The sequence below is a fragment of the Oncorhynchus mykiss genome, chromosome 21 (genome assembly GCF_013265735.2).
Source record: "Oncorhynchus mykiss isolate Arlee chromosome 21, USDA_OmykA_1.1, whole genome shotgun sequence".
NCBI lineage: Eukaryota > Metazoa > Chordata > Actinopteri > Salmoniformes > Salmonidae > Oncorhynchus > Oncorhynchus mykiss.
This window is the reverse complement of record NC_048585.1, coordinates 46582020-46591060: the sequence shown is the minus strand read 5'-3', so window position 1 is coordinate 46591060 and position 9041 is coordinate 46582020.

Here is a 9041-nt window from a genome sequence, read left to right as displayed (position 1 = left end):
ATACAGCCCAAGACCTCTCTCTCTGCCCGTTGACTACTTCGCTGTGATGTCAAGCTGTTTCACCCAAAATGTCCTGAGTGAGATGCCCATGCTTTTCCAATCAGCTTGTCTTAGCTTCCTTGTGTGTTGCTGCCGAGGTTAAAATTGAACCAAAATTAATGTACTCTTGAGTAGGGCTGCCTCAATTGCCGGGATAAACGGGGATTCGAGTGACACTTCCTTGAATTCGTAAACACTTTGTGGCTTATACTTTTCATAAACTCAACAGGGGGATTAAGATTCTCTCTCTCTCGATTTGAGATATATTTTTCTCAGTGAAGGTCACCAGGGACTCATGTCAACATACTCCGGACACATGGAAATGATAGTGTTTAAGGACATGTACAGTGGCTGGGCTCCCTTGGGCCAGTGTGCTCTAGCCATCAGATACATGGTATGGATATGAATCATATTCCTACCATTTCAGTAAAAACACATCCACTTAAAACGATCACTGCACTGTTGGGGAAGATATTGTTCTTGGCCATGTTTGAACTAAGTTAACACATTTTGATGGAGAGCACTATTGGAAAAATGCCTTGTCTAGGTTTTTTTTCTTCCAATGTAACAGTTACTATACTTAATATGGTGTTGTTTGTCCTCAAGCAACCATTGTTTTAAACTGAGAGGACATGCACCTGAACAAGGAAATACAGAAATACTCTCTGTCGGCCACTTTTATTGCAAACACCTGAGGTGTTTGATGTAACATTTGAGGTGTTAGCTAAAAGGGGAAGTTCAGTATTTTACAACTTTATGTTAAATGGTTCCTCACTCTGAAAGTAGTCTATTGGCTACAATAGACTACACCATGGTTTTAAACACCCACTACAAACATTAGCTAACTTGTAAGCTAAAAGCAATGGGAGTTATGGGCAACAGTTTAATTCAGATTGAGGAACCATGCATCTTACATTAAGTTGTGAAATACTGAACTTCCCCTTTAATACCCTTAAGCCTGTTACAAACAAATACGCATTATGTATTGGATATTACTCAACAACATTTGCTAAATCAACTTCTTATTCCCTCATTTAGTTACCTTTGGATGTGAATCCGGCAGAGACATTTGGATTAGTGGGGAGAACTACAGAAGATGCATTACATGTGATTGATGAGGTTGGTGTGGTAGTTATTTACCATCTGAAAGGATAGTAGGCCTACATGGAAATCTAGTAACATTCAGTATGTGTCACCCAGTAACCCCTATATGTCTCACTGTATGGAAATATCAAGACAAGTATATTGAGCAATTGCATGATAATGGATAGAATCCTATCAATTTGTTGTCTTCAAGTCAATAAATGAAGTACTACACTGCCATTTTCTGATCATTTGTTGTTGTAATAACACCCTTCACCAATACAGGTGAACAAGTTGCAGAACTCAATGCTGTTCAAGTCCGCTAACACGCTGGATTTCAGAGCGGATGCGTTAGGTAGTCTGAACATGCTACTATGTGGCAAAGCTCCAGACTCCAACTCCACAAATACCACCATGAATTTCTCTGCTTCTGGACTGACGAGGAATTACACAGAAGACAGTGAATTATCTGATTCCAGGAACCGCAGTTCCAGTAAGTATTGTTAATAGTTCACAATACCTTCTTGACCTATGAAAATATTTTAGAAAACAAGTACTGTCAAACTGTCATAACAGTTTTGGTGTTGTTCTCTACCAGATGATACACTATGAAGCAGACACAAAATTGTATATATTTGTGACACTAAATGGTTCTTCTATTTTTATTTGATACAGTGTATTGTATTGTCGTATAGTCACCTCCCAGTAAGCCGAAATTGGTTCTGTGAAAGTTCCCAGAACATTTAATTGTGGTAAAGGCGTAAGAAATATTCCCTCCAAAAGATATAATAACACAACAGCTGTCCAGTTGTATAGAAAATTATACAATGTTTGTATTAGGGTGCAAAAAACATTCCTCTGATGTTAAACAGAACATATTTCTTTGTGGGGACAATACAAAAAATAGGTTCCCGAAACACAAAATAGTTGATGACCTTCATACAATGTTTGTATCAGAGGTCACAAAACTTTCCCTCAATGTTCCTTAACAATGTTAGTCCTTAACAGTAAATTATATTTTACTGTAAAGGAATTTTGTTGTTCAACAGTCCATGTGGAAACGCATATGGCAATTGTGATATTTATAGACGTTTTTGAATTTTTTAAGAACAAATAATTATATGTCGATCCATTGATTCTTAAACAATATCAAGCCTTGAAATAGCGTATTATTATTGTGAAAAGGGTTCTTCGATCAGTTGTTCTGTCAAACAGCTGGCCATGTTGTGTAATGTACAGTACGTATACACAGCACAGACATGGCACTGAACCATGTTCAGAAATGACATTCATGAATGCTTCAAAGGTCACATTTGTCAAGTGGAATGTGTATGATTCCTCTGAACACTGATGATTTGTTTAAAAAAAAATAGGCTGCAATAGGCTTCCTCCAATGACAACAAATCCATTTAGTTGTTACGGTTTTCTTCCTCCTCTTCCTCTGAAGAGGTAAAACAGGGATCGGACCAAAACGCAGCGTGGTTATTCATAAACATCTTTAATGAAAGATGAAAATACGAACAGTATACAAAAACAATAAACGTGAAAAACCGAAACAGCCCTATCTGGTGCAACAGAGACAGGAACAAGAAACAATCACCCACGAAATACTCAAAGAATATGGCTGCCTAAATATGGTTCCCAATCAGAGACAACGATAAACACCTGCCTCTGATTGAGAACCACTCTAGGCAACCATAGACTTACCTAGACTACTCTACTAAACACAACCCCATCAATCTACAAAAACCCCTAGACAAGACAAACACATAATTCACCCATGTCCCAAAATAATAAAGAAAACACAAAATACTAAGGCCAGGGCGTGACATTAGTACAACAGTTACCTGCTAGGCATACACATGTGGTTGCTAATCCCAACAACATGAAATAAATATGTAGCCCGTTTCTTGGGTTTCTGTTTTCCCGACAAACGGGTGCTTTAAAATGCAGAGCCCTTGACTGTTCTGTTTATTGATTTATTCAGAGAGTTAAAGTTTTTTAAGGTCAGAAGATGCCAAACTAAAAACCCAGTGAGTCAGAGGTCATTCAATTCATCAATAATAAAAAAGCAGTTTCTGTCTAAAGAGAAAAGACGAACAAAGGAAATACATAAACTAATTGTACAGGTAGTTAGCAATAAAAACGATACTACTGTCACGTATACAGCGCTTGAGGTCACCAGACTGATCATTATTACACACACCTGTCTACATTGTTATGCGCACCAGCGCCTCATCAGATTCACCTGGACTCCATCACCTGCCTCAGCTGGCTCGTCGGGCTCCCATGCCTCAGCTGGCTCAACGGGTTCCCGCGTCTCAGCAGAGGCGACTGGCCCGCTCCTGGTCCCTGGGATCGTCCCTCTGGTCGGTGTCCTGCGGCCGGAGCCACGCATCAGTGAGGGGATACTGTCACGTATACTCCCTCTCTGTGCGCTATTACGCACACCTGTCACAATCGTTACTTGCACCAGTGCCTCATCAGACTCTCCTTGACTCCATCACCTGCCAGATTACCTTCCCTATATACACCGCTCAAAAAAATAAAGGGAACACTAAAATAACACATCCTAGATCTGAATGAATGAAATATTCTTATTAAATAGTTTTTTTCATTACATAGTTGAATGTGCTGACAACAAAATCACACAAAAATTATCAATGGAAATCAAATTTATCAACCCATGGAGGTCTGAATTTGGAGTCACACTCAAAATTAAAGTGGAAAACCACATTACAGGCTGATCCAACTTTGATGTAATGTCCTTAAAACAAGTCAAAATGAGGCTCAGTAGTGTGTGTGGCCTCCACGTGCCTGTATGACCTCCCTAAAACGCCTGGGCAAGCTCCTGATGAGGTGGCGGATGGTCTCCTGAGGGATCTCCTCCCAGACCTGGACTAAAGCATCCGCCAACTCCTGGACAGTCTGTGGTGCAACGTGGCGTTGGTGGATGGAGCGAGACATGATGTCCCAGATGTGCTCAATTGGATTCAGGTTTGGGGAACGGGCGGGCCAGTCCATAGCATCAATGCCTTCCTCTTGCAGGAACTGCTGACACACTCCAGCCACATGAGGTCTAGCATTGTCTTGCATTAGGAGGAACCCAGGGCTAACCGCACCAGCATATGGTCTCACAAGGGGTCTGAGGATCTCATCTCGGTACCTAATGGCAGTCAGGCTACCTCAGGCGAGCACATGGAGGGCTGTGCGGCCCCCCAAAGAAATGCCACCCCACACCATGACTGACCCACCGCCAAACCGGTCATGCTGGAGGATGTTGCAGGCAGCAGAACGTTCTCCATGGTGTCTCCAGACTCTGTCACGTCTGTCACATGTGCTCAGTGTGAACCTGCTTTCAGCTGTGAAGAGCACAGGGCGCCAGTGGCAAATTTGCCAATCTTGGTGTTCTCTGGCAAATGCCAAACGTCCTGCACAGTGTTGGGCTGTAAGCACAACCCCCACCTGTGGACGCCGGGCCCTCATACCACCACCCTCATGGAGTCTGTTTCTGACCGTTTGAGCAGACACATGCACATTTGTGGCCTGCTGGAGGTCATTTTGCAGGGCTCTGGCAGTGCTCCTCCTGCTCCTCCTTGCACAAAGGCGGAGGTAGCGGTCCTGCTGCTGGGTTGTTGCCCTCCTACGGCCTCCTCCACGTCTCCTGATGTACTGGCCTGTCTCCTGGTAGCGCCTCCATGCTCTGGACACTACGCCGACAGACACAGCAAACCTTCTTGCCACAGCTCGCATTGATGTGCCATCCTGGATGAGCTGCACTACCTGAGCCACTTGTGTGGGTTGTAGACTCCGTCTCATGCTACCACTAGAGTGAAAGCACCGCCAGCATTCAAAAGTAACCAAAACATCAGTCAGGAAGCATAGGAACTGAGAAGTGGTCTGTGGTCACCACCTGCAGAACCACTCCTTTATTGGGTCTTGCTAATTGCCTATAATTTCCACCTGTTGTCTATTCCATTTGCACAACAGCATGTGAAATTTATTGTCAATCAGTGTTGCTTCCTAAGTGGACAGTTTGATTTCACAGAAGTGTGATTGACTTGGAGTTAAATTGTGTTGTTTAAGTGTTCCCTTTCTTTTTTTGAGCAGTGTATGTCACTCCCTTTGGTTCTTTCCCTAGTCGTTATTGTTTCTGTTTCAGTGTTTCATGTCTATACGCTACTCATGTTTCTAGTTTTTTTCCTTGTGTTATTTATTATTAAAGCCACTCCCTGTACTTGCTTCCCAATTCCCAGCGTACACGTAACAACTACAGAGATCCAAAATAAGCTAAAGGAAAACAAAAAGAAGTGATTCAAGATTCAAGAACGGTCTAATGTAGTCTATTACAAACTGGATGGAATATGGAGAAAAATTCTTCAACACAAGAACACTACCAAAAATAATTTGAAGACACTCATTACTAAAGATGTTTAAAATATAAAGAGGAAGCTAAATATTTTAAGCAGATGCTCTCTTTTCCATCTCATTCTCACCCTCTGAATGACAATTACTGAAAGGAATTCTTTCAACAAAAAAAATTAAAATGAACAAGTGTACAGAAAGATTAGTGCAAATGCCAAATTACAGAGGAATAACTTTTTGAGGCTATTAAATCCTTTTGGTCTGGAAAAACCCCAGGGCTTGATGGCATACCCGTAGAGATACAGTATATCAAGCCTTTTTTGATATAATCAAAGCTCCATTGTTAACTTGTTTTAACTACTCTACTATTATAGAAATGGTAGTCTGCCAGTCTGGCAGGAAGGTCTGATTTCACTATTATTCACAAGATCCAAATGGCAAATATAAAGATCCAGTCTATCTAAAAAACTGGAGGCCTCTTATACTTCAATGCTGTAATGCAGAATTTAAAAGGTTTTACAAGGTATTGTTCATCCTGATCAGACAGGTTTTTTACATAGACGATACATTGGAGAGAATATACGACAACCACTATGAATAATAGAACAACATGAAACATCTAAGAAGCCAGACCTGGTATTTATAGCGGAAAATGAAAAGGCCTTTGATAAAGTAAGGTTAGATTTTATTTATAATGATTTTTATAGTGATTTTTACAATTTCTGTGATTCTCTTATAAAATGGGTAAAAGTAACTTATCTCAACCCCAAGTGTAAAATAGTAAATAGCGGCTACTCCTCAGAGAGTTTTGAAATGTCAAGAGGAGTTTAACAAGGTTGTTCGCTGTCACCATATCTATTCGTCATGGCCATCAAAATGCTAGCTATTAAAATCAGATCAAATAACATTAGAGGATTAGAAATCCAAGGCTTAAAAACAAAGGTGTCCATGTATGCCGATGACTCAAGTTTTATATTAAGTCCACAAGATAGATCCCTGCAATGTTTCATTGAAGGTGTACATAACTTTGCTGGACTCTCTGGACTAAAACTTAATTAACATAAGTGTACAATATTATGTATTAGATCTTAAAAAATACAGCTTTTACATTACCCTGCAGTTTACCTATAAAATAGGCTGATGGTGAAGTAGATATACTTGGTATTCATATCACATAATATAAAAATGAGCTCTCCACAATGAATTCCATTAGAAAACTTGCAAAAATAAACAAGATCCTGCAACCTTGGAGAGGTAAATACCTGTCCTTTTATGGAACAATTACACTAATTAACTCCTTAGTCATATCTCAGTTTACTCACTTACTTATGGCGCTGCCGACTACTGATTATTCATTTTTCAAATCATATGAGCAAAAAATATTTAGCTTTTTCTGGGATGATAAACAAGACAAATAAAGCGTGCCTATCTATATAATGAATATGAACTGGGTGGGTTTCGGTTATAAAATATAAATGCTCTAAACCTCTCTCTAAAAGCTTCACTTATCCAAATGGTTCTCAAATAGATTACTAAGAAAAACTCATCCATTGTTTAAAAATTGCCATTTTGCCTTTGTGCAGATTGCCATGTCTCTTTTTCGATGAATAGAAAATAAAACTTTTTTCAAAGAATCTCTCTTTTACAAACAAGCATTGCAGAGCTAGCTACATCTTGGAAGGCTGGTGGCCTGGCGGTTGTGAGCTTGGGCCGGTGGCTGATGGGTCGCTGGTTCGGGACCCCGTTTTTGACCTTGTGGGAGATCTGTCGATTTGCCCTTGTGCAGGACGTTGACCTTAGTTGCTTCTGTGGGTCACTCTGGGTGGGAGTCTGTTAGATGACTAATGTGATGTAGATGTTGAGCGGCTTCACTGCAAGTAGATCATATGTTTTCAATATTCAACAGACCCCCCCCCCCCCCCCCCCCCCCAAAAAAAAAAAAAAAACGGAGTCTAGAACCTTATCAGGGGTCTGACCCATCAAATCAAGCTATTTATTTACATTGCTGAGTTCCTCATTACACAATTGTTTGTCCCTCTGCTTACCACAGATCGCAATTTCTCAAGTGTGATGTCTTTGGAGTTATACTAATTAGGGGCTGCACAATCCAATTCCATTAATTGCCTATTCGTTTGAGGATCCACAGAAAAAAATGAACGATTTTAATAAGCTTGACTCTTCCCAGGAATAAAGTTACACTCTAAAGTGGATTTGTGTGCTGGTGCCACTACAAATTAGTAAAACAATACAGCAGCCATTTGAAATGAGCGCAAACACCTCTGCCGGCATGCTAATAGCTTTTCTTGCCTCTTTTTATTGTTATGTAAAGTAAATGGGTATGGAATAAACATTTGCAAGGCTCCAAGTGCACTCTGAGGAATATTAAAATAGAAACAATAAAGGCTAGAAAAGACATTTGGTAAATACTCAATTTTGTTATCCCTCCCAAATTAATTCATGATGGCATTCGGCACCATCCAATAGCATCATTAAGGAAAATAACAGTGTGATACATTTCTTTCCTTGGCAGTAAACAGTATTTTTGTTTAAAAGATTCTCCCACAATGAGATTAGCCCTTTCGATCGATCGTTTACAACCACCAATGTACTGGAGAATCACATATCTATTCATTCGTAGAAGAAAATGTGTGTAGGCCATTGACATTTTTGATTTTGAAAGCCTATATAATACAGAATGACACATTAATTTAGCTGTTGTATTTTTATTGGTGTAGTTTTGTACAGGGAGGCTCTTTCTGTGAACTGGCATGATTGTAAAATATTGATTAGATTGATATTGTAGTTGCAGTACAGTGGCAGTGGAGCATTGTGTGTGTGTGTGTGTGTGTGCATGTGTGTTATGTGTGAGTGACAAAAGGAATTGTCTGTCTTTCACGTAAGAGAAATTCCTGCTTGAATGACACATATTCTAGAGAGTTCTATTTCAATGTTGGACGCAAGAGATGTTTGTTGCGGGCAAGAGAAGCAGTGAAGTCTGAGTGAGTGATGTGTGTGTTAGCCCAGTTAGGTAGGTGTGTGACTGACTGTGTGTGTGTGAGTTGTCTTGTTTCTGCGCTGTGCCGAGTTGATCCACTCTCCAGGGTACAACTCAAATTGATTAAATTTGCTAGGTAAGATGAGGGGCTGCCTAAACGCTCTAAGCAATTACTTGGCTGCAGCTCCCTGTGTAAAATATGGATTCAGTTCCTCACCGTTGTGTGATAAATCGGAACCTTTGGTCAGAATACGATGGTGAGTCACAGTTTTGGGGGAGATAAATATTCGTACGGATAAGAATGGGCGGAAGAGATTCATCCTGATGTCAATATTTATTGGACGGAAAGCTACAAGCCATGTGTCCCTGTGTACTTCCTGTCTAAGCAATGTGATTTTAGGAAATGACATCTGTGTGGTCGGGGGAAACAGCTGGCTGCAGTGAGGGCGGCCATTAGCTCTTGACAGAGTCTCCCCGGAGCACCTGAGTAGGGATTGCCGCAAGGCAAAAGGCAAACGTTTATCGCACATCCTGCACTGCAAATGGCCACTAAAATCTT